This window comes from Vombatus ursinus, unplaced genomic scaffold, assembly GCF_900497805.2.
Source record: "Vombatus ursinus unplaced genomic scaffold, bare-nosed wombat genome assembly UNPS02014909.1, whole genome shotgun sequence".
Lineage (NCBI taxonomy): Eukaryota > Metazoa > Chordata > Mammalia > Diprotodontia > Vombatidae > Vombatus > Vombatus ursinus.
Genome location: NW_020954687.1, coordinates 332799 through 349695, shown reverse-complemented (window position 1 = coordinate 349695; position 16897 = coordinate 332799). Strand labels below are relative to the sequence as shown.

Below are 16897 nucleotides of genomic sequence, written 5' to 3'. Positions count from 1 at the left end.
ATCCTTGCTTTCTCCTTCCCTTCACTGCCAAATTTTAAAAAAAGGCTTGCTGCCTCAACCTCTCCACCCACCCACTCACTCTTCAATCCCCTGAAATATAATTTCCATGCTTGTTGAATTGCTGGATCCCAAATCTGTACTGCCCTAACTGCCAAATCCTATGACTTTTTCCTCAGCTTTCAATCACACTGTCCTTCCATCATACCATCTCCCAAACTCCCCTTTCCTTAAATTTCTTCCTTAACATTCCTTGGTTCTCCCTCATACTTGTCTTATCTTCTTTTCTGGTCCGTTATCTCCTGCCTGATAATGAAACAAACCCAGGACCTTCAGTTTGGTCCTATTTTTATGCCTCCCTTGAAGATCTCATCCATTCCTATGACGCCTACATGATATATCCAGCCTCAATGTATCCTGAGCTCTTGTTTTAAATTTCCATTTGCCTACTGAACATCATTTAAATAACCTGTACGTATCTCCAAGTCAACAGGCAACCATCTAACCCTATCTTTCCCAAAACCTACCCCTCCTCCCCAAGTTCCCTATTCCCATTAATGATACAACCATTTTTGTAAACATGAAGGGACAGTTTTCAGAAAAGGTAAAAACATGTGATCTATTTAAATACAGTAGTCTTATTTTTGGCTAGAACCTATAGTGTTTTTAAAAAGAAGTAGTGAAAAGTAAGTCTAGAAAAGTAGCTTAAGAGTCAGATTGTGGAGCACCATAATTATCAGACTAAGGAGTTTTTTTTTTATTATTTTATACTTGGGCAATGAAAGGTACTGTTAGGGGGAACATTATCAGATTTACACATTCGGAAGATTATTTTGGCATTATTTTGTGTTAACAATGGAATGGAGAAAATGAGAAACTAGCAATTGGGAGAACAACTAGGAAGCCATTACAATAGTCAAAGCAGGAGGTGATGACTTTCAAGACTATGGTAGTTGCAAATGAGGTGACTAATGGATACAATATTGTGGAGAATTAATAAAACTAAGAAATGGGTTGAATGTAAAGCATGAGAGAAGGAACAAGACAAATGGAACACAAGTTTTGAACATAAGTGACAAATGGGAAGGTGAACTCCCTACACAATACCATCTGGTGATACACATCTCTCCCTTTAAGACGCAGTACCAAGCACTAGCTTGTCCCTCCACGAATCCTTTCCTGATTTCCAGTGATCTCTACTTTGCCCTTATATTCTACCTAGTATCAAACTTAGATGTTTAAATGTTTTCTTTACCTTTTTCCCTCCTCATTAGAGCCCTGGAGAACAGGAACAGAGTTTTTTCATCTTTGGATCCCAGAGTTAGCAGTGACTTACACATAAGGGATTATGTTATGTTACGATTAGGGCAGTACAGTTTTGGGATCCAGCAATTCAAGTGTTTGCTGAACTGTATTTGGGGAGAAGATTTAAGTACAGTTCTAACTAAAGTAAATAGGCTGGAGGATTAAACTAAAAGACTTCTGGGAAATCTTTGCAAAGTTATGTGAGTTGAAGATAGGTCCTTCAATAAGTAAGGTGAATTCAAGCATTTCATGAACAAAATTCTACCTAAATATAGAGCTACAGCAAAAGGAATGTGTGGTAATGTTAACAATAAGTGATAGGATAAGGACTCATTTCAATGGTATAGGCCACTCCCTCTACCACTGCAGATCAGTCAGCACCTTCTCTGTAACAAACGCTTAGAGCTGCCTAAGCAATTAGAGGTTAAGTGAGTGGTCCAAGGTCATGTAATCAGTATGTGACCCCCAAGTCTTCCTAGCTTCAACACCAGCTCTCAATACACTCCATGGGTGCTTCTCAACATACACATTACAAGCAATTTCTACAAAAAAGGAAACTTCACCTTCATTTTGAATACTCTTAAGAATGCTACTTTTAAAAAAAATGTTACTTCAGTATTCTCCCTTATGCTTGGTTAAACCCATTGTTAGTTCTAAGAGAAACAGTTCTCCAAATCCCCCCAAAGTGAACTTGGATTTCAGAAATGAAATTCTGGCTATGAATGATTTGTAAAGCTCTTTAGACTATATCCTAAAAGGAACACACACACACACAGAGAAATAAATTTCATTCAACAAGGAAATAGGAGGGAAAAGAGAGAAAAGAGGAGGAGGAATTAGAGGGAAGGTAGATTAAAAGAGAGATGAGTCCTAAGAAAAACAAAGTCTAAGGATGTGCAAATTTATAGCTCTTGAAGTGGCAAGGAATGGGAATGAGAAGAAGTATCCATAAACTGGGGAATATGTTGTGGTGTATAAATGTGATGGAGTACCACTGTGTCCGAGGAAATGATGAAGGAGATCTGAAACCAGGAGAACAACGACATCAATATGGTAAAGGCAAATAGCTTTGCAATATGGTAAAGGCAAATAGCTTTGCAATATGGTAAAGGCAAATAGCTTTGCAAGAAATTGGGAACTTTATCAGCATATGATAAACCATGATTCCAAGGGACTAATGATTAAACATGATACTCAATTCCTGATAGAAAAGTGAAGGTACATGAGTGCAGACTGAGACAAGAAGTTTTTTTGGGACATGGTCAACATGGAAATTTATTTTGATTGACTACACACGTTTGTAACAGGTGTGTGTTTCTTCAGTTCAAGAGATGGCAAGGGAGGTTGGGTGGGAGCATGAAAAGGCAGATTCTTGCTGACTGAAAAATGTAATTTAAAGAAGAGAATATATCCTGGAAAGTTTGCTAGAGCTGTGAGTGGCAGTAGAGTTAATGTAACTATCTCTTCAAGTTCACTAGAAGGATCCCAAAAAAGTTCCTTTTAAAAAGGAAAACATTGTTCCTTACCGAACAATCATAGTAAATCTTCATTTGAATGTTAAAGCTAACATAAATTTGAATCAAAGATTAACAACTAAGTGATTTCCTTGAAATCAAGCATAAATATAATAAATTGAATCAGAAAATATTAGTGTGATCATACAATCCAAATCCTCCATTTCACAAATAAAACCAGAGTAGCTAGCAGCACCCCATGGACAGTTTGCCAATGAAAAGGAGACAGCAAGGATTTCTGATCACTGATACGTAGATTAGCTTGGCGTTATGAGTTGGGTATGATCCAATGATGGTGCTACATTTTTTAAGTGATTTTGATTTGTTTACACTGTAGTTTCTAAATATCTAACTCGAGGCCTGTTGGAAAAAGACAATTTATACAGAAAAACATTATAGGACAAAGATGAAGACATAGCAAACCATTCATTTAGCTAGAATGTATGCTCCTTGAAGAGCAGGAAATAAATGCTTCATTCTTTGTATTTGTATCCTCTTCATCTAGCACAGTACCTGGCATAACAGCTACATAAATGTTTGTTGACTGATTTCTGAAAGATTCCAAAGAAAAATCACCTCTGCCAGTACATATTTTTCAGCAATACCCAAACTACCTGAAGAGTTCAACCAAGAAAAATTCAACACCACACCCTTATTTTATTAGCTCTGTAAACACCAGTCCTGCCTATAAGCAGGAGGCTGATAAGACTACAGAAATCTAGTCATTTCTTATAGACACTGCAAATCAGGGCAAGGGCAAAAGGGATTCTATATTCAATAAGTGGGATTCAACTGCATGTCAGTTAATGCAACCAGATTAAAAACTACTATGGGAATCCCAGCCTAAGCCTCACAGGCTGAATGAAATTTGCTGAATCATGACTGTACTTGGCATTCTTTTTTTCAAACCAGCAAGTAATAGCTGTTGAATGGGGGAAAAAAAACCCCACAAGTATTTCCACTAACCTTCAGAAAGCAACAATAATGGCCATTCATTTACCCTGCATCCATATCAAACACAAACCAACTATTCCACAAATTGTCCTGGATGTTTGAAGAGATTAATGCTTCAAGCAAATTTAGACTACATGATCTGAGATACCAACTCTTAGGTTCTATGATTCTGTCACTATTACAAAATTTTTAATGTCATAATTGCAAATAGACATTTATGGTAGTTTACCTAAAGTGATAATAAAATGGAAATATGTGTCTAAAGTTCAAACCTGAAATGCTACTAGGGAACTAAGTCACTGCCAAATCATCCAATCATTTAACACAGGACAAATATGCCAGCTGAGTCCACTCAATACTTTATAAATTTAACCAACAGTTTTAAGATTAATCCTCCAGTTTGAATAAAGAGATTATGTGATTGCAGATTAAAACATGATCAATAATGGATTTAAGTTTAAAACTCATCCTAATGACATATTTGAGGTATGCTTTTTTCTATATTTATTAATTACTTTGTAATTCATTCTGGACAGATCTTATTCTCAAAATAACTCCATGATCAACAAATCCAAAAAAGAACATATCTGGCTCATAGGATGACACCACCTGAACAGTGTCTGAGATTTAAAGACTACAATTCAAGATTACAGTTATGTCCCAGATTTTAAAGTGAGGAGGGTCATATAGCTTATGAAAAATGAACTGGGAAATTACCATGAAATCCTACATGTATTAAATACTGAAACTCTCAAAGGTGTAGCCAAATACAATTGGTTCAATAGAATAGAATTCTTTACCTGAGGCTTAAGTCAATAGCTAAACTGAACTGGAAGCAAATGCCTAGTGTAACTGTCTAATCTACACTAATGCCTCAATTTCCTCTTACAATTTAATTAGTAATGGTTCCAATATTACAAGACCATCCTAGTATTCTGAACCAAATATGAAAAATACTTCTCTAACCCAAAGAATGAGTGCTCAAAATTTTAGGGTACACCAAACTCAATTCAACAAACACGTTCAAGGCACCATACCAGGCAAGAGATACCAAAAAAAAAAAAGATATGGTTCCTATCTTGAAGGAGCTAGTGAGAAAGATAATATATACACAAATAAATAGGCATATTTCACAAGTAGGGAAAAGGAGAAGGCAGAAAAGATGAGTAAACCAGAATCACAGCTGCTACTGATCCGAATCCAACTAAGACAATCCTCTCCCTCCCCTTTCCCACGTCCATTCATCCCCTCATGACGAGGGATTCCCCACTATGACCCATTCACCCAAGTTAAGTATCTCAATGGAAAAAGTATCCTCAATTTAAATCCTTCAACAATCCTATAATGAAACAGTCCAGAATGTCAGCAGGACCAGCCTCTAGGCATCAGAGTCAAACTGCGTATCAGAAAGCACTTTTCATTGTCACTGGCCAAACATGCTACATGACTATTATGTGCAAAGTACTATGCTAGGTGCTGGAGGTATAAAGACAAACAGTCCCTAACATCAAGGAGATCACTTTTTACTGGGGACAATACATTATCGACACAAAATAGTGTACACATGACAAAGAAACTGAGGAAGGACAGAGCACCAACAGTATAGAGGTTCCAGAAAAGCTTCTCATAGAGAATACCCTACCTTCAGCTGAGCTCACTAAACAACCACTGAGGTAAGGAGGTAAATACATTGCAAGCATATGGGAAAACCTGTGCAAAGGCAAGGAGGCAAAAGATGGAACAAGCAAACAAAAAAAAAGGCAAGTCAGGTACTTAGGCTAGCACGTAGGCTATGTAAGTATCAGTGTACTACACAAGCTCAATAAGCTAACAGGAAGTCAAAGAGGTGCTGCAAGCTGGAGCTGCTCTGAGAGGCATAGTTTCGAAGCATAAGGAGGTGATAGCCCCTGTGTATTCTGCCCTTGTCAGACTTCAACTGGAGTATCACACAGAGCTCTGGGTTTAAGGACACAGATAAGCTAGAGAGTTGTCCAGAGGAGAATGGTGAACAGAACAAAATGGTGCCCCTTCAGGGCACTGAGACCATGTCATAAGATCTGATTGAAAGAACCAGGGATGTTTAACCTGAAAAAAAGACTTAAGTCATTAAGACCTGATAGCTGTCTTCAAGAAGCTTGAGGGATGTCACCTAGTGGAGGAAGTGGACTTAAATCTGTTTGGTCCCAGAGGGTAGAACCAGTAGCAATGAGCGAAAACTGCAAAAAAGCAAATTTAAATTGAATGTCAGGAGAAAAAAAAAGCTTCCCAACAATCAGGATCTTAGATCTAGAAATGGAGGGAACTCCTGAAATCATCTATAATCCAATACCCTTATTTTACAGATGATGAAACTGAGGCCCAGAAAGGTTAAGAGACTTGCCCAATATCATATAGGTAATAAACATCTGAGCTGGGATTTGAACCACTGTATTTCATGGCCTCTATACATAGGAACACCATAAAGTTCCATATTAAAAAGCAAAAGTACTTAAAATAATGCTTCAAAATATCTTGGTCAAATAGAGTGGCAAGCACTTTTTTTCCTAATTTTTTTAAACCTATGGCCCCACAACAAAAGAAAAGTTGGGAACAGAAACCTGGGTTTAGTTGCCTGGTCCTGATTAAAGCACACTATGCTACAAGAGTACAAAAAATAATTCCCAGTGTTATTAGTGTTTAGGATATGTCTGGAAAGAGGTATTTTTCTAATTCAAGGATTTCCATCAATTTACAGGGGGAAAAAACTCACGCTAATGTCAAATACTCCAGATGTCCTGTAGATTACAAAGCTCAGAGCAAAGGGAGATTTAGGCTCCAAACGAGGGGAAAAAAAAAACTTCCTAACACTAGTCAAGTGAACCAGGCTTGCTTTCAGAAGTAGCAGGTTCCCCCCCCCCACCCCCGACTGAAGGTGTTAAGTGAAGGCTAGATTGACTATTTCCTAGTGATCACTTGTATCACCAGCTACCTACTAGATAATCTCTCTACCTAGATGTCACATAGGGAAGGAAGAAGGGAATAGTATTTCTATAGCACCTGTGTGCCAGGCACTATGCTATTTAAGTGCTTTACAAATATCTCATTTGATCCTCACAACAACCCTGTGAGGTAGATGCTGTTATTATACTCATTTTAGAGTTGAAGAAACTTGAGGCAAACAGAGGTTAAGTGACTTGCTAAGGTCACAGAAACAAAAGTAAATATCCGACACTGCATTTAAACTCAGGTCTTCCTGACTCCAGGCTCAACACTATCCACTCTGTTACCTCAATGACTCAAATGGAATTGCTCCTTTCCCCTCTTCTAAGTCACCCAAGTTCACAGTAGTCAGACTCTTTCCTCTCCTTCTGTATCCAATCAGTTACCAAGTATAGTTGATTGTTTCTCAATTCACACGGTCACCACCGTAGTTCAAGTACTTGAATAAGAACTTCTCACCTGGCCTCCTAGTCAATAGTACATAATCATTTATTAAGTGCCTACCTACCATGTTGCCAGGGGCTGTGCTAAGTGCTGGGACTACAAAAAAGCAAAAGACAGTGCCTGCTCTCCGGGAGCTCACAGTCTCCCAACTGGTCCCCTGCTTCTAACTTCTCTCCTCTGAAAATCCATCTTCCCCACAGTTGAAATATTCCTAAAGCATAGGTCATGGAGCTTCAGTCAGTGGCTGGCTCCCTCTTCCCTCAATCAGTCTCCAACCTATCTTTCCAGCCTGACTTCACCTTATACCTATCTGGGGCTGCTGTCTATGTCATCCTCTACCTGACACTTCCCCTAGTAGAATCAAAGCTCCTTGAGTATAGGTACTATTTCTTATTTCCCGTATCCCCAATACTCAGCAACAAAGTCCTTAATAAATGCTTAAGGAATTGAACTGTGGTTAACAGGATTTGAAGATCACTTAGTCCAATACTCTGAGCCAGGCTGAGGATATAAACAAAGCAAAACTGTCCCCAGACTCCAGGAGCTCACAACGTTATTTGTAGTGAGAATTGAAATTTGAGCCCAAGCCTTTTTACTCCAAGTTCAGGGCTCTTCATACACTACTTATCAAGTCAACAGGCTCTATCCTACGAATTCTGAGGTAACAGGCCTCTCAAAAGAAACTGAAAATGTAGAGATTCAAATTTACTCAGGTCAACTTTTTAATGACTGTGCAAAACAGCTTTTGTTTACCAGATATTCAAACTGAGTATATGGACATGAATATGAAGTGTACCTACTAAACTCTACTAAGTAGGTTTTCAAGGTAGACAAATTTTACAACCTTTGTATCAAATATGACCTTCCCTTTTCCTCCAATTCCAAAATTGGGTTAAATATAAACTGAGTAGAAGTGAACCACAACTTTCAAGAGTATCATGTAAGGGATTTTTCAGGGAGATGGGGAGACTGCTTTCTACAAATTCTATCCTTATTAGGCTAAGCATGAAAAATCATTTAAGAACACCCAGTACCCAACTGGTACCCAAAATTTTTCACTAGACAAAGAATCTTTTCTCCCTCCCCCCCAAAAAAAACCAAAAACAAACTGTGAAGTTTATAGAAAAACTCTCTACCTAAACTTATCCTGCTGCTTTCTTTTACTTTCAAGGTAAAACTGTTGCTCTTCCTTCAATCCTCTAGTGTTCCAATTACGGAACTTTTTGTGTGTTTGTGAAGAAAATAAAATGATTCATCCTTTAAGACCCCTAAAACTGATGTACCACTGCTCAAAAAGTATTCTCAAACTACCATAAACTTTCAAGAATGCACAAGGAAGTCTGGCTTTGGATCTTAATCCCTCTCCCATCACCAACTAATTAATCTAGACAGCAGCGCCAGTTGGTGCCTGATCCTTATTTGCAGATGAAGGAAGCTTGATCCAAAGTAATGCTGGAATTAACAGGAAAAAACAAGACCCTCATCTGCTTTTAAAAACCTGGCACTCCCCACTCACCCTAGCTAGTTAGGGCTTCCTCAATTCTTGGAAGTGTAGGTTGTTTTAAACCACTGCTTTATGAAGTTAAAATTATAAAACAAAATATTCCAATATGACAAAAGCAACAAGAGCAAGGAATAATATAAAATCAAATGGCTTCAAGAGTCTGTAATCCAACACAATCATTAAAGAGCCTCATGCCTAATGGTTTCTGATCAATAAAATGGCAACAGTCTCTAAACAGAGTAGTACAGAACTGGGTTGAAATCTCCCAGCTCAGCTACTAAATCCATGCGGCCTCCGGCAAGTCACTTAATCTGTTTGAGTGTCAGTTAAAATGATGAAGGCTGGACTAAGTTGATCTTAAAGTTTACTTCCAATTCAAAATTCTATGAATTCAAAATTTTTTTAAGTGGTAAAAAAAAATGTATCCTTACAAATTATAAGCATTTTTGCATATGAACCATGTCAAGTCGAAAAAGAACTTCCACTAATATTGAAACCTGCACAATTAAGTCAGTATAGCCCGTACTGTATGCACATTCATCGGAAATAAAGGGAGGGAGGGTAACTCACCAAAACTTAGATGCTGTCCAGAGTGCAATAAACAATCATGGACATTTCTTTAAAAAGATTATTTCCAGATAGATCAGCAAATATTTATTTCATCGCTTACAGTGCCAGAAACCACTGGATACAAAGACAAAAACAAACAGTCCCCGTCCTCAAGGAGCTTACACAAAATAAGTATATACAGTTCACTCTGGGAGGGAGGACACTAGGAAAAGGGGGAAGGATTAAAAAGGGAGTGCTTGAGCTGAGTCTTAAAGAAAACTAGGAATTTTAAGAGGCAGAATTAAGGAAGGTATATATTCTAGGCATGGAACACCCAATGCAAAAACACCAGACACAGGAGATGGACAATCATGAGAAAGAAAGAAGCCAGTTGAAAGATGCATGAACTGATGATGAATGAAGTGAGCAGAACCAGGAAAACACTGTACACAGTAACAGCAACACTGGCAGAAGACCAACTTTGATAGACTTAGCTCTTCTCAGCAATGCAGTAATCTAAGACAATTCCAAAAGACTCAAGATGGACAATGCTATCCACATCCAGAGAAAGAACTATGGAGTATGAACACAGATGGAAGCATACTATTTTTCCTTTTTTGTTGTTTTTGTTTTCTTTCTGGTGGTTTTTCCCTTTGGTTTTAATTCTTCTTTACAACATGACTAATGTGGAAATATGTTTAATATGATTGTACATGTATGGACTACATCAGATTGCACAAAGACTTGGGGAGAGAGGAGGAGGAAGAGAAAATTTAAAACTCAAAATCTTGTAAAGGTCATTGTTCAAAACTAAAAATAAACAAATAAATATTTTTTTAAAGACAAGAAAAAAGCCAGTTTTTGACTGGACCACTGACTGTGGAAAAGGGGATGACGTTATAATTAAGACTGGGAGGGTAGGGCCTGGTTGTGAGGGCTTTGAATGCTAAACAGAAGAGATTATATTTTATCCTAGAGGCAAGAGGGAGCCACTGGAGTTTACTAAGTGGAATGCCATAGTTAGACCTGTGTTTTGGTGGGAAAGTCATTATCTCCTGACTAGGCATCTTCATCCCCCATACTCAGAACATTCTTCCCTTCTTCATCTCTGACTCTAGCTTTCCTCAAATTTCAGCTAAAGTTCCACTTCCTGCAAGAAACCCTTCCTAATCCTCTCAATCTTAATGCATTCCCTCTAAAATCACCTCCAATTTATCTCATATATACACATATGCATATATATACATGTGTATATTTGTGTATGTATGTAGATATATTTACAGATATCTTGTCTGTACATAGTTGCTTGCATGTCGTCTCTTCCATTAGCCTGGTCTGTAAATTCCTTGAAAGCAGGAACTGGTTTTTTGTTTTTGTTTTGCTTTCATTTGTATCCCTAGCATTTTGCACAGTGCCTTATACACAGTAGGCTAATAATAAATGCTTGTTTTGACTTGATAGAATGTGTAGGAGAAAAGTCTTAAGGCAGGAAGCACTATTAAAGAGGGTACTGAAATAGTCCAAGAAAGAAGTGACTAGAGACGGAATTAAGACAGTATAGCCCAGTCAATGACAAGTCAACAAGGAATCTTGACTATTCCACTATTGTTTTTAACATCCAGCTCTACTTAAATTATGATTCCAGTTTGTAGGTTGCCCTGGACAATAGCTGTCAAAAGAACACTTCCAGGACCAAGAAGCCCAACAACTGTCCTGAACACGTAAAGAGCATGGATGTAGAAGTAGCACAAAAGTAAGGCACTTCCAATCCAAGCGTTCTTCATCCACCAGACACATTAAGACTCAAGTCTAAATTCCCAAATCTTCTCTTTATACACCGTATAGAATAAGCTAAGTGGCAAAGTGGATAGAGTACTGGGTCTGGAAGAGGAAGACCTCTCTGAACCTCTTCTTGGGTTCAAATCCAGTCTTAGACCCTTAACTAGTTGTGTGTCCCTAGGCAAGTCACTTCCACCCTGTCTGTCTCAGTTCTTCATCTGTAAAATGAGTTGGGAGAAGGAAATAGCAAACCACTCCAGTGTCTTTACCAAGAAAACCTCAAGTGGGGTCCCGAAAAAGTCGAACGTGACTCAACAACAACAACTCAACAACAACAATGACAACAGAAAAGCAAAGCCAGTTAACTATCAGGCTCTTTCTTGCATGTAATTGTATTTGGATCCAAAAGGCCATTTGCTCACCCCAATAGTATCTTCACCCCTCTGGGGGGCAGGGAGCCCCTTTAATGCTTCCAATTTCAAAAAGAAATTCAAAGCACCAAATCATCTCTAAAAACTTTCCTCTCTCTGCAGACAACCTATTTTCCTTCAGTCTGGAAATTAAAAAAAAAAATCTTGGTACCAGTGAGTACCATTAGGCAACTTACAGACTTAGATGGTGATGTTTCTTGAGGAGATATTGAACTACAACTTGGGGTTTGAAAGAGATTTTTTTTTTTCCTGCTAGGCAATGGGGTTAAGTGACTTGCTCAGGGTCACACAATTAGTAAGTGTTGTGTCTGAGGCCGCATTTGAACTCAGGTCCTCCTGAATCCAGGGCCAGTGTGAAAGAGATTTTAAAATCTACATAGATACACTTACTCAAATCCCTATTCATTCTTGGTTCTAAACACCTCACAATCAATTCTTATTCTTGGTCACCGAACTTAGTTGTACAGAACAAGCTATCAACTTAACCTGTATGGGGTTACTATTAAGACAATGAAAATTTTAAGTTAGGGAAAGACAAAATTTGAGTCATAGGATCTAGTCGTCATACATTAAGCTTCTACTAAATTCAACACTGTGCGAGACAGTACCATTCCTTGCCCTCAAGGAGCTTAAAAGTTGTAAATTGTATATCACAGGATTTAAGAGATGGAAAGGACTTGAGAGAACAGTCTAGTTCAATCCCCTAACTCTTATTTATTACATATAAGGAAACTTAAACCCAGAGGGGTTAAGCAACTCGTCCATGGTCAAATAAATAGTGTCAGGGCCAGAAGAGGAAGCCGAGTCTGACTCAAATCAAAGTGCTTCCTTACAAGTATACCTAACTGGGACTCTAAATTATAGTTAACATCCTTATCAAATTTTTCTTTGGTCAAGAGGCACAGTAGGCACTAAATTAAAGGCACTTATGAAACTAAAATGACTGTGCATTATATTCAATTCTCCCATGTTAATCACTATTTCTCATCAGCAAATTTTTTTTTTAAAACACAGAAATTTCAATAGGTACGAAATCACTCCATAAGTTACAGACACCCAAAATTATGCAAGCAGCCCAAAGGAGTTTCCAAAAAAGAACAGTACTTCAATTTGGTCTAGGGGCTTTAGGAATTAACTCTAATTGGGGACAGAGAGAAGAGTCCCACTTTACTGTTTAAGCCCATTTCCAACTGTGTCCAAAGCCAGGAGTAACTCTAGAACTGAATTAATACTATCATTTTGACAAGATAAAAAGTCAAATAATGAAATAATTTTTAAAATCAGTTGTCTTCAGAATTTGAGTTTAGTATGGAACCTATCTGGACAGACAGGCTTTAAAAAAAAATTTCTAGTCTAGTTTAGGCCAGTATTGTGCCACATTCTATGGGCTTCCTTTGGGATAGCTATTCATCTCATCTCCAGAGAACATCTAGCTATAGTACCCAGAAGAAAAATTGCATTTGATTACCAAGTTATCATAAACCAAGCAAATCTACTGGACAAAAAGAATGAACCAGGACCCCATGTCCTACACTTTATGCAAACACAAATCCCAACTTTTTCTCATCCAACTCAGAGAGGTTCTGCAGTCAATCTTTTAGATGGCATTTGGTAGGTAGACTACAGGGACCACAATATAAGGAACCCAATTAGCACTTTCATTTTTGTGGCTTTGCTCTCCCAACATGATTTCTTTTCTCCAGACAACCTCAAAGTGGTCTGATTAAGAGGACAATCAAAGGTTTCTAAGATCTGCAAAAGATCTCATTATAGGAAATGAGTAAAGTTCAATTTAAAGAAATTAGTAGTTTATACTGAATACATTTTTTGCCATTTCTTAAAGGAAGTTTTATGAGTAGCAAATTTGTGTCTGGTAATATTAAGTCTGGAAAATTCCAAATTTAATGGCCTCAAAAACAATCAATAGAGATGACAGGATTTGAAGAATTAATCAGCCACTCAACTGGAAGTATTCAGCTTTTACTGAACAAAAAGAAAGCACTTTAAACCTAATTAAGAAACAAGGAACAAGTGATGCTAAGGGTTAATAATTTTCTGTAATTTTTTTTTAATCAGTTCATTAAGTCCCACATCAGTGTCTAAAACAAAGAAGCAATTCAAAAGGTCTGGCTTTAACATGGAGGCACTCTATTAAACAGGTTTGCAAATTTAGTTCTAGTTATTTGACCAATATGCTGGTTCACACTGCATATTTTATCAACAAATCATCTAAATATATGAAGGGAGAGCTCATTCTCAGGGGGGTAAGGAGGATAAATCTTTAACTCCACTCAGGTTACTAGTTTCTCATTGTCAATCTTCAGTAATTTACTAACAGTTCTGATGGATGTTATACTGTGACTCAAAGACCAATTATCAGTAAAGTCAAATTTAGCCAAATGTAAATTCAGTGACTTAATAAATGAAATTCTTTACTAATAGGTCACTTCTGCAAATCACGGAACAGGACTAGCCTAAAACAAACAATTTAGGCCCCTGCATGCAGGCCAAAAAACTGTCCCTATCTCTGCCTAGTTCCTTGGGTACAAGAGTATTTCAAGATCTCTTCTTCACTGGTTCCATGTGGAGCTGCAATAAGCACAGCCTAAGAGCAAGGGTGACTGCAGTACAAGAACATTCATACAAAGACAATTAGAAACTGATGGCCAAATACAAATGATGCAGTACCAAAGATTTTAAGCCAAGAAACTCAGAAGATTCAGAGGTTAAAAGCACAAAACATAAGCCTAGGGGCTAAGCAAAATTCATTCAACTAAGCATTTACAATCAACCCCATGATAAAGGATCACAAATTGGGCTTCTCTTCCCCTTGCCCTTCCTTTTAGAAAATTGGGGAGAATGGTCCACATCCATGCAAAATCACACCTTGAAAAGCAATGTAAAATGTAATTTAAAGTCCACAACAAGTTAAAATGACAAGTCTATAAAGAATGGCATTCCACTCCCTTTAATGATCCAATCTCACATGTAATTATACATGTTTGCTATACACAGCTTAATCAAATTACGAACACAGGGAGTAGACACAAGCTCGAGAGAGAATTTTGACATCTCGGATTTTGAGTGCAAATTTAGATTCTCATATAAATTCACTAGGTTTTTCTCCCTTGCTACACTGGGCATGGGGAGGTGGGTCATCGTCTAACCAAAAAGCTACTATGTTCACTGGATAAAATATCTGGCTATGTAGCCTAAACATCCAATTTGAAGGCAGAAGAGAATTTAAAATATCTTCGGCTGATTGAGTTTAAATATCAATAAACTGTGGCATACCAGTAATACTTAATCATGCATTATTTAATAGTATCCAGCTTAGTTAACAGAAAATCTACAAATACAAACATGACACTAAAAATAAAATTGGATCCTTAGTGTAAGAAAACTAGGGAGGCAACAGATATAAAATTTTCTCTTTTTATAAAACTATTTGAATCTAAATAATAACACTAACAGCAGAAAATAAAGTTAGTTATTTCACACTATGTTGTTTGAATTAAAAGCTAATTTATTTTCTTTTTTAAACTTCTACATCTACACTTGGGTACATACATTAAAAACCAATATTAGTTCCAACCAAATCTATACAGCCTACTTTCTTATAAACTTCAGAATAACAACTCAGTGATAAGTGAAAAAACCTTACCACTACAAAGTTCCCAGAAAATCCAAGTCAAACTCTTTCATAGCAGAGTTTATGTTAATCAATTACACAATCCCACTGATTTGAGGTACAAAGGTAGTAACAAAAAATCATATAAATGCTTTTTATTCTATTCTTTTTCTCCCTTCATTCCTCCCAAAAGCTATACTTCACACTCCACCCTTTCAATATATCTACTCCTTTCCCAAAAGAACTCAATATTTAAAAATACTAATGCCTAATACAAAGACTAATATGTTTATCTCCTATTGAAATATGTAAAACAGATTTTGTTTGCTATTTCAACTATATGAAACCACTTGTTCACAGTTATGCTTTCCTAATGAAACACTTCTTTTTCTAAAACAAAGACTGTTAACATTTCTCAAGAAACCTTTGTTCCAAGAAGACCCCTCTTCAAGAACTACAACTTCTGGATATATTCCCTTCCTGTGGTTAGATTAACAAATTTAAAACAAATATCAAGTTTTAATTTGGCACTGGAGTTTGTTTAACAAAGAGGGAAGCAAGCCCCCTCAGCATGAAAATGGGTTCCAAAAGAGAGGGTTGGCTTACATTTATAAATTATTTGTGCCTCTTTACACCCTTCCTCAGGCTGTATTCCTCTCTATACAAAATGGTGGCCATCATGTCTATCTAACATTAAGGGTAGGAAAAGACACTAAGAATTACATTATTTTGCTAAACTTTCCATTTACGTGGGAGCCAAGTTAGGGAAAGAAGTAGTCAGACCAAACTAAAGCAACTCAATCTTTTAGATTCAGGGACCCTATATAGACCAGAAAAGAAAGGCAAAAATAAAGGGCTTTCCCCCAGCCATAGTATACCACAATGCCAACATGGAGGACAACACCCAGGAATTCAGCCTCCTCTCATTAGGTCTCTCCTCTGCCTCTCACCACCAGCCACTCATATCTGGGCCCCAAAGAACTTGCCCAAGTTAGTAGCTTTCAGACTATTAAAAGAACTGCACAATTTATATTCACCCTTTCTATTCTAGCTTCTGATAGTATAAGAAAACTAAAATAGCAATGAACTGTTTATTTTCTCCTCAGGAATTAAAACAACGACTTCAACAAGATGGGTTTTTTTGTGGGCTAGCAAGACTACTAGAGGTTTAAAAGAAAATTCGCTTCCTTTCATACACCAGAACCCTTCCTGTCCACTCTACTTAGAAAAATACAGCCTTATTTCTGCACTATCTCCACAACTGAAATGAACTAGCCAAAAATTGGGGGGGGGGGGAAGAGACACAGGACGACAGGTATTTGAAGTTCGTTTTAAAACTTGGCCAAGTACAACTCTCTAAAACGTGGTGGCGGCTTTATTTTGGGAGGGGGAAAGGATGGTGAGGGATTTTCCACGTCCTGGACATTATCAATGACCACCAATTTCTCACCCACCCCCCTTTCTAATAAACATCTTTTCAAAGCAGAGTACGAGGCAGAAAGAGGGAGGGGGGATCAAGAAGGGGAGAGAGAAGAGACCCTCCTGCTCAAAGACGTCATTACAAAGAGCTGAGCTTTGGTTGGGAAGGGGCTGAGAGGGTGGAGGATGGGTGGGGGTGAGAAATAAACAAAACAAAGCAGATTCTCCCTCATCCTCCAATTTGGGATAGGCGGGTTCGGGGGAGGGACTGGGGGGGATGGGAGAGGGCCCTCTCTCCACAACCGCAAGAAGGGCAGTTGGTGTCCCTCCCCCAACGGTCCCAGCCCCTCCAACGGCCGCTCTCCGATAACTTTGTCTGCACCCCCCCCCC

The 16897-nt window shown here is 37.9% G+C and overlaps 1 protein-coding gene across 2 annotated transcripts in view; it reads right to left on the bottom strand.

Annotated features, from left to right (window-relative positions):
- The window catches only part of KDM5B (lysine demethylase 5B), a 72923-nt gene that overhangs the window by 54934 nt on the left and 1092 nt on the right, over positions 1-16897 (bottom strand). The window lies entirely within an intron of this gene.